This window comes from Chiloscyllium punctatum, chromosome 22, assembly GCF_047496795.1.
Source record: "Chiloscyllium punctatum isolate Juve2018m chromosome 22, sChiPun1.3, whole genome shotgun sequence".
NCBI classification, from domain to species: Eukaryota; Metazoa; Chordata; class Chondrichthyes; order Orectolobiformes; family Hemiscylliidae; genus Chiloscyllium; species Chiloscyllium punctatum.
The window spans coordinates 63,994,553-64,004,702 of record NC_092760.1 but is presented as its reverse complement, the minus strand read 5'-3'; positions in this window follow the sequence as shown (position 1 = coordinate 64,004,702).

Genomic DNA, 10,150 nt, shown 5'->3' with positions numbered 1-10,150 from the left:
ACTGCATCAATTCTTTATCAAGCATGAGCTGTTTTAATGGTAATTAAATTATCACTAGCTCAAGTGACTCAACACTTGGTATATCTGCACCCCCTTGCATTTCCCCCATTGCCTGATACTTTGCCAATATTTCAATTACCTCTGCCTTCTTGGTTCTGGCAGGCAATTCCATTTCTAATTCATTTGCCAATACTTGTTGGATTGGCTTTTGTAAAAGCTTGTAAATCCATCAGGAATGCTTTTTCTAACTGATTTTAGCTGCTCCCAATGCCATCTCATTTTATAGCGCAACAAATCTGGCATCTGTCCTTTTACCCTTTACCAAATCATCTTACCTTTGGTTCAATCATGTCTTGCCCACATTCAAATATCCCATTCCATTGCCACAACTCAAATGGAAACAGTGCATCAATAAATAAGTCCTACTAATCTGCAAGCCATCACAAACGTGTAACTACCCAGTTAAACCACCAAGATGATCAGATTTCAGGACAAAAACAATTTATAGCAGCTTTAGTCATCAACAGGAAAATATTTATTGTAAACAAATTTATTCTTTAGCAAATGGCAAACAAAAACATGACCTATTACGATCTTGGAACTTAAGCTATACCCCTTTAAAAACTCCAAACACACACATATTCATTCAAACCTAAGACAGATGTTTTAATATAAATAACTTGGGTGAAAAAATGTAGACAGAAACAAATTCCATAGTTCAAGAATCCAGACCACAAGAATGAGATGAATTGCTACTCACAGCTCTTTTCATTTTTTTAGCGAATGTGACTTGTTGTTGGCAGAGCAATGATTGATCTTTGATTCACTGGCTAATTGATTGGACCTAGGTCAGTTCTTGCATGAGACATTTTTTTTTCCCTAGAGTCTTCAAGCTTTGTCTTCTTTACTCAGATAAAGAGAGAGTGAGGGAGAGATGGTAAGGAATATTTGCTGTCTGCAGGCTTCTGGATGTCCCTAGGTACACCGCATTCGCAGGTCTGTAAAAAAACTGATGTGGAACCAATCTGAAGACTGCTGTTAGGCAGTTTTTTCCTTAAATGAAAAACTCTTGGAGCCACTCTGTTTCATAAAGTATCCATCCCATTGCTCCAGGATGTAACAGAATTGTGTGCAGCAAATGTGTACATCATACATGATCTTCAAATTGTAAAAACTCTCCTGGTGCTTTTAGCCAATGAGCAGTTCAGGTAAGTTTTATTGAGTGTTTGAAAAGAGAAAACAGAGGGAGAAAGGTGGAGAGGTTTGGCAAAGGAATTCCAAAGTTTAGAACAGCTGAAATGACCATCCCCAAGTGTACAACAAAGCAAATTAAAAAGGCCAGGATTTACAAGTACAAATATTGTGGCTGATGTAGGGATGAAGGAGGTTACAGAGATATGGAGCAGCAATGCACATGTGAGTTAAAGACAAAGAGGAGAACTTTAACATCCAGATGCTGCTTATTCAGAAGCCAAATTCTGCCAGTGACCACAGGGAAGATGGATGAATTGAACTTATGTTAATGATGGCATGAGCAGCAATGTTTTGAATGCGTTTACATTTATGAAGTGTTAAAATAGGAGGCCAGGAAGGAGTTGCTTTGAAAAGTGGAAACAAAGTCATGAATGAAACATCAGATAGAGTGTTATACAGTGTGGAAACAGACCCTTCGGTCCAAATAGTCCACCGTGACCATGTTCCCAAATTAAACTAGTCCAACACCGTCACCTCCAAGTCATAAACTAGTCTCAACTGCCTGCATTTAGCCCATATCCATCCAAACCTCTCCTATTCGTGTACTCATCTGAATGTCTTGTAACTGTACCTGCATCCAGCACTTCCTCTGGCAGTTCATCCCACACACGAACCACCCTCTGTGTATAAACATTGCCCCTCATGTCCTTTTCAAAACATTTTCCTTTCACTTTGTCCCTTAGTTGAATCAAGGCTGGTGTGGAATCTGACAATATTACTGAAGTGGAAGTAAGCAGCCCTCACTTCATGATGGTTGGGTGTGTGTGTGTGTGTGTTCAGAAACTCACCTCAAGGTAAATATTGAATTTTGAAAAGAGTTTGGTTCGGTCTCACTCAGTTGCCAGGGAGTGGAATGGAATCAGTGACAGGGTGTGAAGACAATGCCTTCTGTGTCTCAGAGAAAGGGCTTGTATTTGTATTGTGACTTTCACAACTGTAGAACAGTCCAAATGAAATACTTGTGAAGTGCAGTTGCTATTGTAGTGCAGGAAACAGCCAGTCTGAAAATGCAGCAAGCTTCCACACACAAAAATGAGATCATGGGTAGAAACTGTGTTTTAGTCAACTTGGTTGAGGGTTAAATGATGGTCTGGACTCGAGAGAAAACTCCTCTGGCCTTCTTCAAAATGGTGATCATGAAATCTTATTCATTCATGTTAGACAATTGGTGAAGCCTCAACATAGGAGATCCTGACATACAGCAGGAAAGTAAACTAAATGCTACAATACCAAACATTAAGTAAATTAGAATTCCCATTCAGGATCAAAGCCAAAATGCTTCATGAAAATAGAGTTTCTGTTAATAAATTTATTGCTGCATGGTGAGGCAGTAACTCCACTAAATGGTTGAAAGCAATGGATATTAAGCAGGTGCACTTGCAGTATTTCACATTGTCCCACAGAAAGGGAGCAGCAAAATACACTGCAAAGCTGTAAATTGAAATGATGTGGCAAAAAACAATGATCATTGAAAATTATTTAAATTGTGCTCTGAATACCTGCTGCAATAATTATAACATAAAATCTAGTCAAGAAAAATACTATTGCTACCTGTTTCCGTTCTTGCTCACCTATGACTGCTGATCTTGCTGATATTCATTTCCTACAAGACCTCAAATTTTAAAATGATAATCTTCATGTTTTGAATCCCTTCATTGCCTCACATTTCCCTTTAGAAAGATCAGTAAACCAATCAGCACCTCAGCCTGTTCGGCCACCATTCAATAATGGGGAGTATTGCTGAACAAAGAGACATTGGAGTGCAGGCTCATAGTTCCTTGAAAGTAGAGTCGCAGGTAGATAGGGTAGTGAAGAAGGTATTTGGTATACTTTCCTTTATTAGTCAGAGCAATGAGTAGAGGAGTTGAAAGGTCACATTGCAGCTGCACAAGACATTGGTTAGGCCACTTTAGGAATATTACATGCAATTCTGGTCTCCTTCCTAACGGAAGGATGTTGTGAAACTTGAAAGGGTTCAGAAAAGATTTACAAGGATGTTGCCAGGGTTGGAGGATTTGAGCTACAGGGAGAGGTTGAATAGACTGGGGCTGTTTTCCCTGGAGCGTCGGAGACTGAGAGGTGACTTGTAGAGGTTTATAAAATCATGAGGTGCATAGATAGGATAAATAGGCAAGGTCTTTTCCCTTGGGGGAGGGGGGGGGGAGAGTGAGGGGAGTCCAGAACTAGATGGCATAGGTTTAGGGTGAGAGGGGAAAAATTTAAAAGGGACATAAGAGCCAACTTTTTCACACAGAGGGTGATGCGTGTGTGGAATAGGCTGCCAGGGGAAGTGGTGGAGGCTGGTAAAATTACAACATTTAAAAGGCATCTAGATGGGTATATGAATTAGAAGGGTTTAGAGGGATATGGGCCAAGTGTTAGCAAATGGGATTAGATTACATTACGATACCTGGTCGGCATGGAGGAGTTGGACCAAAGGGTCTGTTTCCGTGCTATACATCTCTATGACTCTAATTAGATCATGGTCAACCCATTTTTAACTCCACCAAGAATTTTAGTTCTGTAACTCTTAACATACTTTCCCAACAAAAATATATCACTCGAAGCTTTGAAATTTTCAATTGGCATCAAATGCCAGCCTTTACTACTTTCTGAGAGAGAGTTTTCCAAATCACCCCTACTCTATTTTTGAAACATTTCACAGCTTTATAACCCTTCTCATCAAACCCCTCAAATTTTCTGTTCTACTGAATCTTGTATGTCATGTTTAACTTCAACCCACTACTGACGCCAAGCCTTGAACCACCTTGAACATGTTGGAATCCTCAAAACCTCCATCGCTTTTTATTTCTTCAATTTATTTTAAAACCCAGTTCTTTTGGGAACTTCCTTCTAATGTTGCTTCCATGACTCATTTTTCTGGGAAAATGTTGGGCTGATTCTCTATGTGAATGGTAACACACAATTTAAGTTCATTGTTATTAGGCGGGGGGAGAACGTGGGGAGGCTGGGTTGGGTTCAGAGGGTCAGGCAGGGCAAGTCTGGTCTGGCAGTCATGTGGGGGTCAGTTTGGATCTAGCAGGGGATAAGAGGGATTGGGTGCAAAGCAAGCGAAGGAGGCAATTGGGGAAGAGATGTTAGTGTTAGTCCTGTGGCAGGGGAAGGGGGATCCACAGGGATGTGTTGTTACATCAGGGTCTGGGATTGTAAAGGATCTGGGGAAGATGTAGTTGGGGCTATGTGAGGTACATATTGAGTCTGTGTAATGGTTGCTCAGGAGTTGCCTATGTATTCAATAGTCAACCCTTTCCTATAAAGCTATTGTTCTTAATTTCAACTGAACCCTCCACATTTTCCAATTTAAATAGAGACTTACAGAGGATTCCAGGTGTTGAGGAATTACTCTGCAGAATCTTCAACTTTTCTGGCATTCCTTTCAGAGTCTGCTGTGAAGGGGTTTCCCCAGAGACCCCATGTGTAGCTCAAATGTACACTGGAATAACGACTGTCTGCTCATCAGAAAATTCAATCTCCAAGCAAAACTGTGGAAATCTTCTGCAGGATAGCCTGAATCCACAGCCGTTGTGGGTAATCCCTCCTACAACTCCCTTTTCTTCAGACTGCTGCCAGATACTTCATTCCATCGCTGAGCTTTGGCTTTATGAGGGTCTGCCTGCTGAGTGGAAAATTCCAGATGGCATCTAGTCAGTGCCTTCAGCAGGCACTTCAATTGAACCAATTGGATATTTTGCTCTGGCAGTTGGGTAGCCTTCTCCAAACCCCACCCAAAAGCAGCCTCTATGAAAATGTGCCAGGTAGGGAAAGGCAAGTCAATAGCCGCAATCGTCACACATCTGTGACCAAGCCTACCTCCTCAGCACATGGAATTAAAAGGTCATCTAAACTCCAAGATTAGATAACGTGACTGAGAAGAAGGGTGATGGATTGACTACTTTGATACTCAATTCAATAAATGAACCCCGCACCTAGACCACTCACTCACCCTGGTTTGGATCCTATTGCGACAATTAACTGTTCAAAATACTGTTAGTCCTTGCATTGGTAATCGAACAAAAGTTCTTCAAAAAAAAATGAAAGGGAAATGAACACCCAATCATAGAAAGTCATTATGCAAGCTCCTCCTCAAAGCACCTTTTTAAAAATTGGTTCTGGATGTTACGCTACAAGTTTGCTAACTTGGTTGGCTGAATTCCTGGTGATTTCATTACATGAATTCCCTTCCAATGGATTTCATTACGCCTTCTGTATTTCCATTTTCACAGACCCCTGCCTTCCCATAGCCAGTTGCAAACAACAATTTCTTTGTGACTTGATTAGATGATTATTGACTAGCAACTAAATAGACTTTTCTTTTCTTCCTGCAATACTTTAATATCATAGAGTCATAGAGGTTTGCAGCATTGAAACAGACCTTTTAGCCGAACTTGACCATGCCATCTAGTTTTCATAATTAATCTAGTCCCATTTGCCTGCATTTGGCCCATATCCCTCCATACCTATCCCATCTGTGTACCTGTCCAATTGTTTCATAAATGACAAAATTGTACACACCTCCATCATTACCTCTGGTAGCCTGTTCCAGACACTCACCGCCCTCTGTGTAGAAATTTCTCTTAAAACGTGTGCCCTCTAGTTTTAGATCCCCTACCATGGGGAAAAGCTGCTGGCTATCTACCTTATCTACGTCTCATGATTTCATAGAAATCTATAATGTTAATCCTCAGTCTCCTACACTCCAGGGAAAAAAGTCCCAGCCTATCTAGCCTCTCTTTACAACTTAAACCTTTCAGTCCAGCTAGCATCCGAGTAAATCTTTTCTGCACCCCTTTTAGTTTTATAATATCCTTTATATAGTAGGCCAACTGAACTTCATGCAGTACTCCAAATATGGCCGTACCAACGTCTTGTATAGCTGCAACAAGACATCCCAACTCCCTGACCAAGCATGAAAGTCTTTGTCACCATCCTGTCTACCTGTGACTCCACTTTCAAGGAATTATGATCCTGTACCCCGCGATCTCTTTGTTCTGTAAGACTATCCAGGGCCATTCCATTGACTGTGTAAGTCCTGTCCTGGTTTGATCTGTCAAAATGCAACACACTCCATTTATCTAAGTTAATCTCAGTCCACTGGCCCCGGTTGATCAAAATTTGCTGTATTCCTAGATAGTCTTCTTCACTCTCCACTATATCACCAATCCTGGTGTCATCCACAAACTTACTATCCATACCTCCTAAATTCTCATCCAAATCATTTATATGAATGACAAAATAAATGCGGACCCAACACTGATCCTTTGGCTCACTGTTGGTCACAGGCCTCCAGTTTGAAAAACAACGCTTTACCACTACCCTCTGTCTTAAAATCATCTTAAAAACAAAGGTGGCAGATACATGGGAACACCACCATCTTGACTTGGGACCACTTCACCATTCCTTCACTGTTGCTTGGTGAAAATCTGGGAACCCCTTTCTAACAACACTGAGGGTGTTCAAACACTTCAAAGGCTGCATCAGTTCAAGAAAGCAACCTACCACCATCTTCGTTGGGGTAATTAGAGATAGGCAATAAATGCTGGTCTATCTGGCGGTGTCTGCATTCCATGAACACGTAAAGCATGGATTTTTTTTTGTAACACCTCAATAATGTCTCTTCTCCTGAGTATTGCTCCTATAACTGTCCTGGCAAATTATCTTTAATCCCATGACTTTAGGAGATACCTTGGGTGTTTGCAATATGAGAGTCTTGCCCTTTAGAGCCTAGGTTTTTCAATCATTGCTATTATTTACTTCATTTAGTGCCTGGGTTCCTGTTTCAGCTTGTCCTTTGCCTTTTCTGTGAAAGCTTTTGTAGCCACAGTGTCTCTCGGCTGCAAATTTAATTACTGAAAGCTTTTCCCACGTCAAATCCAATTCTGTCTAGACAAGACCATTAATAACCAGGGAATCAAGCAATCACAGCTTACAAATTGAACACTAATGGTTTTATCCTTCTTTGATTATCCTGCAAAGCCTCTCTCAGATAAATTACACAACAAACTCTGTATAGGCACTATACATAAGATTCCACTCAGTTGACTGCATGTAATTATGGAAATTCAGTTTGTTTAAGTATTTTTGTGTTGCAATATATCCTTTTGATATAATGTACAAGGGAAGTCTGAAGAAGCAAGGAGTGAGAGGTCAAATGGACCAGCAGTTATCAAGTGGCTGCCAACCTTTCTCTAAATGCTGCCTTAACCCCCTATTGTTGAGTGCCAGCCTTGGCTGAATGTTAGAATTCTTGCCACCAAATCAGAAGGTTATATGATTACAATCCACTCCAGAGACATGAGCACGTGGATTTAGGCTCACCCTCCTAATGGCATCCTGAAGGAATGCTACATTGTTGCAGGTGCTGTCTTTGAGATGAAATGTTAAAATGATGCCCACCATTAATCTGTGTGTAAAAAAAAGCCCATGATGCTGTTTCTAGGAAGAACGATATTTACCCCTCAACCGACAGCACTAAATAGATAAGCTGATCATTTATCTTGTTTATTGGAGAATGCTCTGTGTAAATTGATTGATACATTTCTCTCTTTGTGTCAGTGAGTAATTCAGATTGCGAAAGGTGCTATATAAGTATAAGCTGGTCTTTAATGACTTTGGTGGCAAAATGAAGAGCTCAGAGGGCAAAAAAAAAGCACAACCTTTAACAATTTGTTTGAGTCAAACTTGAAAGTATTCATAAAAGATTTACAAGGATGTTGCCAGGGTTGGAGGGTTTGAGCTATAGGGAGAGACTGAATAGGCTGGGACTCTTTTCCCTGGAGCATCGGTGGCTGAGGGGTGACCTTATAGAGGTTTATAAAATGATGAGGGGCATGGATCGGGGAAATAGACAAGGTCTTTTCTCTGAGGTGGGGTAACTCCAGAAATAGAGGGCACAGGTTTAAGGTGAGAGGGGAAAGATTTAAAAGGGATCTAAGGGGCAGCTTTTTCACATAAGATTGGTGCGTGTGTGGAATGAGCTGCAGGAGGAAGTAGTGGAGGCTGGTGCAATTACAACATTTGAAAGGCATCTGGATGGATACATGAATAGGAAGGATTTGGAGGGATATAAGCCAAATTCTGGCAAATGGGTCTAGACTAATTTAGGATATCTGGTTGGCATGGATAAGTTGAACTGAAGGATCTGTTTCCATGCTGTACAGCTCTATGACTCTAAGTGACATTGGTTGTAGATGCCGAGTACCTGAAAAGACATGCTAGGAGAAGCATCCTCCTAATTAATACTACATTTAGGGAGCATGTAGATATGAGCTGTGAACCATTTTTCAGAATATATTTTATAAGATATTGAATCACCATTTCATCATCTGTTTTATTATTATGAATAGGATGCAATTTTATTATTGATAAGCAATGTTTCACACTAATCAGTTTAAGGTATTTTAGCATTTAAATTGTTTCTGGCACTGGAGCTCAGTATTACTGATGATTGAAGTCTGATACTTAATGTGTGCCTATTTTTGTCAACACATTGTGTTCTGGGAATCGACATCTTCATCAATTCTCCAATTTCAATTGGAGGCATATGTCATGACTGTGATAGCATACTACCCACTTGACTGGATGAATGCAGCTCCAACAACACTCAAGAAGCTTGATACCACGATGACAAAGCAGCTTCTTGATTGGAACCTCAGTCATCGTGTTCAACATTCACTCCCTCTATAACTTGCACTGTACAGCTGATGTGTGTGCCATGTGTTTGAGGCATGGCAACAACTCACCAAGGCTCCTTTGACTTTCTAAACGTGCAGCCTCAATCACCCAGAAGACAAGTGCGGGGCACCAGCATTTGCAAACTCCGCTCCAAGTCATACAAACACTTACTTAGAACTAGATTGTTGTTCTTTCACCTTTGCTGTGTGAAAATCTTGATGTGGAGATGCCAGTGTTGGACTGGGATGGACAAGGTCAGACGTTACACGACACCAGGTTATAGGCCAACCTGGTTATTTGAAATCACAAGCTTTTAGAGCACTATTCCTTCATCAGTGTCATTTCACCTACACTAGATGGACTGCAATGGTTCAAGATAGCAGCTCACTACCTCTTTCTCAAGGACATTTAAGGATGGGCAGTAACTGATGGCCTAACCAGCAACTACCACACCTTATGAGTGAACAAAACAAGTTGAAACCACCCATAACACTAATGAAGGTAGTGAGCCAATTCATGCTATTTCTCTAGCTCAGTGTAATTTGTCCATCACCACTGGAAGGTTTCTCCATTCATCACTAACTATTCATATTTGATCCTTAATTGATTGTGCAATATAAAAATTCCATTTGGCTAATGGACCATATTTGATTGCTGGTCTACCATGGTGTTAAAACTTGCTTTCACTGGAACTGGAACAAAGTAAAGTGGGGCATTAATAATGCTTCTGAACTCAAGCATTGTTAAGGTATGGGAGATTCAATGCGCTTTTTTTCTTTTATGGCTTTGGGGTCTTTCTCCTGGAAAACAAAAACAAAAGGCAGTTTTACTGAGAAACCAGCATGTATGGCATTGTTTCAGGATGCAGAGAATACGAATCTGGAAAAGTAAGTAGAGAGTGATGATGCAGTAAATCTGAAACCTTCTTACTGATTATAAGATACCAAGCATAGGTTTTAAAAGATTATAAAAGATAGAAAAATGTAAATCAGAAATGTAATAAATAATGAACAGGATGGCACCAGAAAATGTGTACGTATGTTATTTTATTATGGGTTTTTTTGGTTCTTCATGCATGCTCAGGTCAGATTTTCATGCAATTCTTTAACAGTCTTTATTAACAATATATACGTGACAAGGCAGCAACAGTTATCAGAAGTGACTTTTTGTACAATCTTACAGCAAAGTCACTGGGGACATTTAA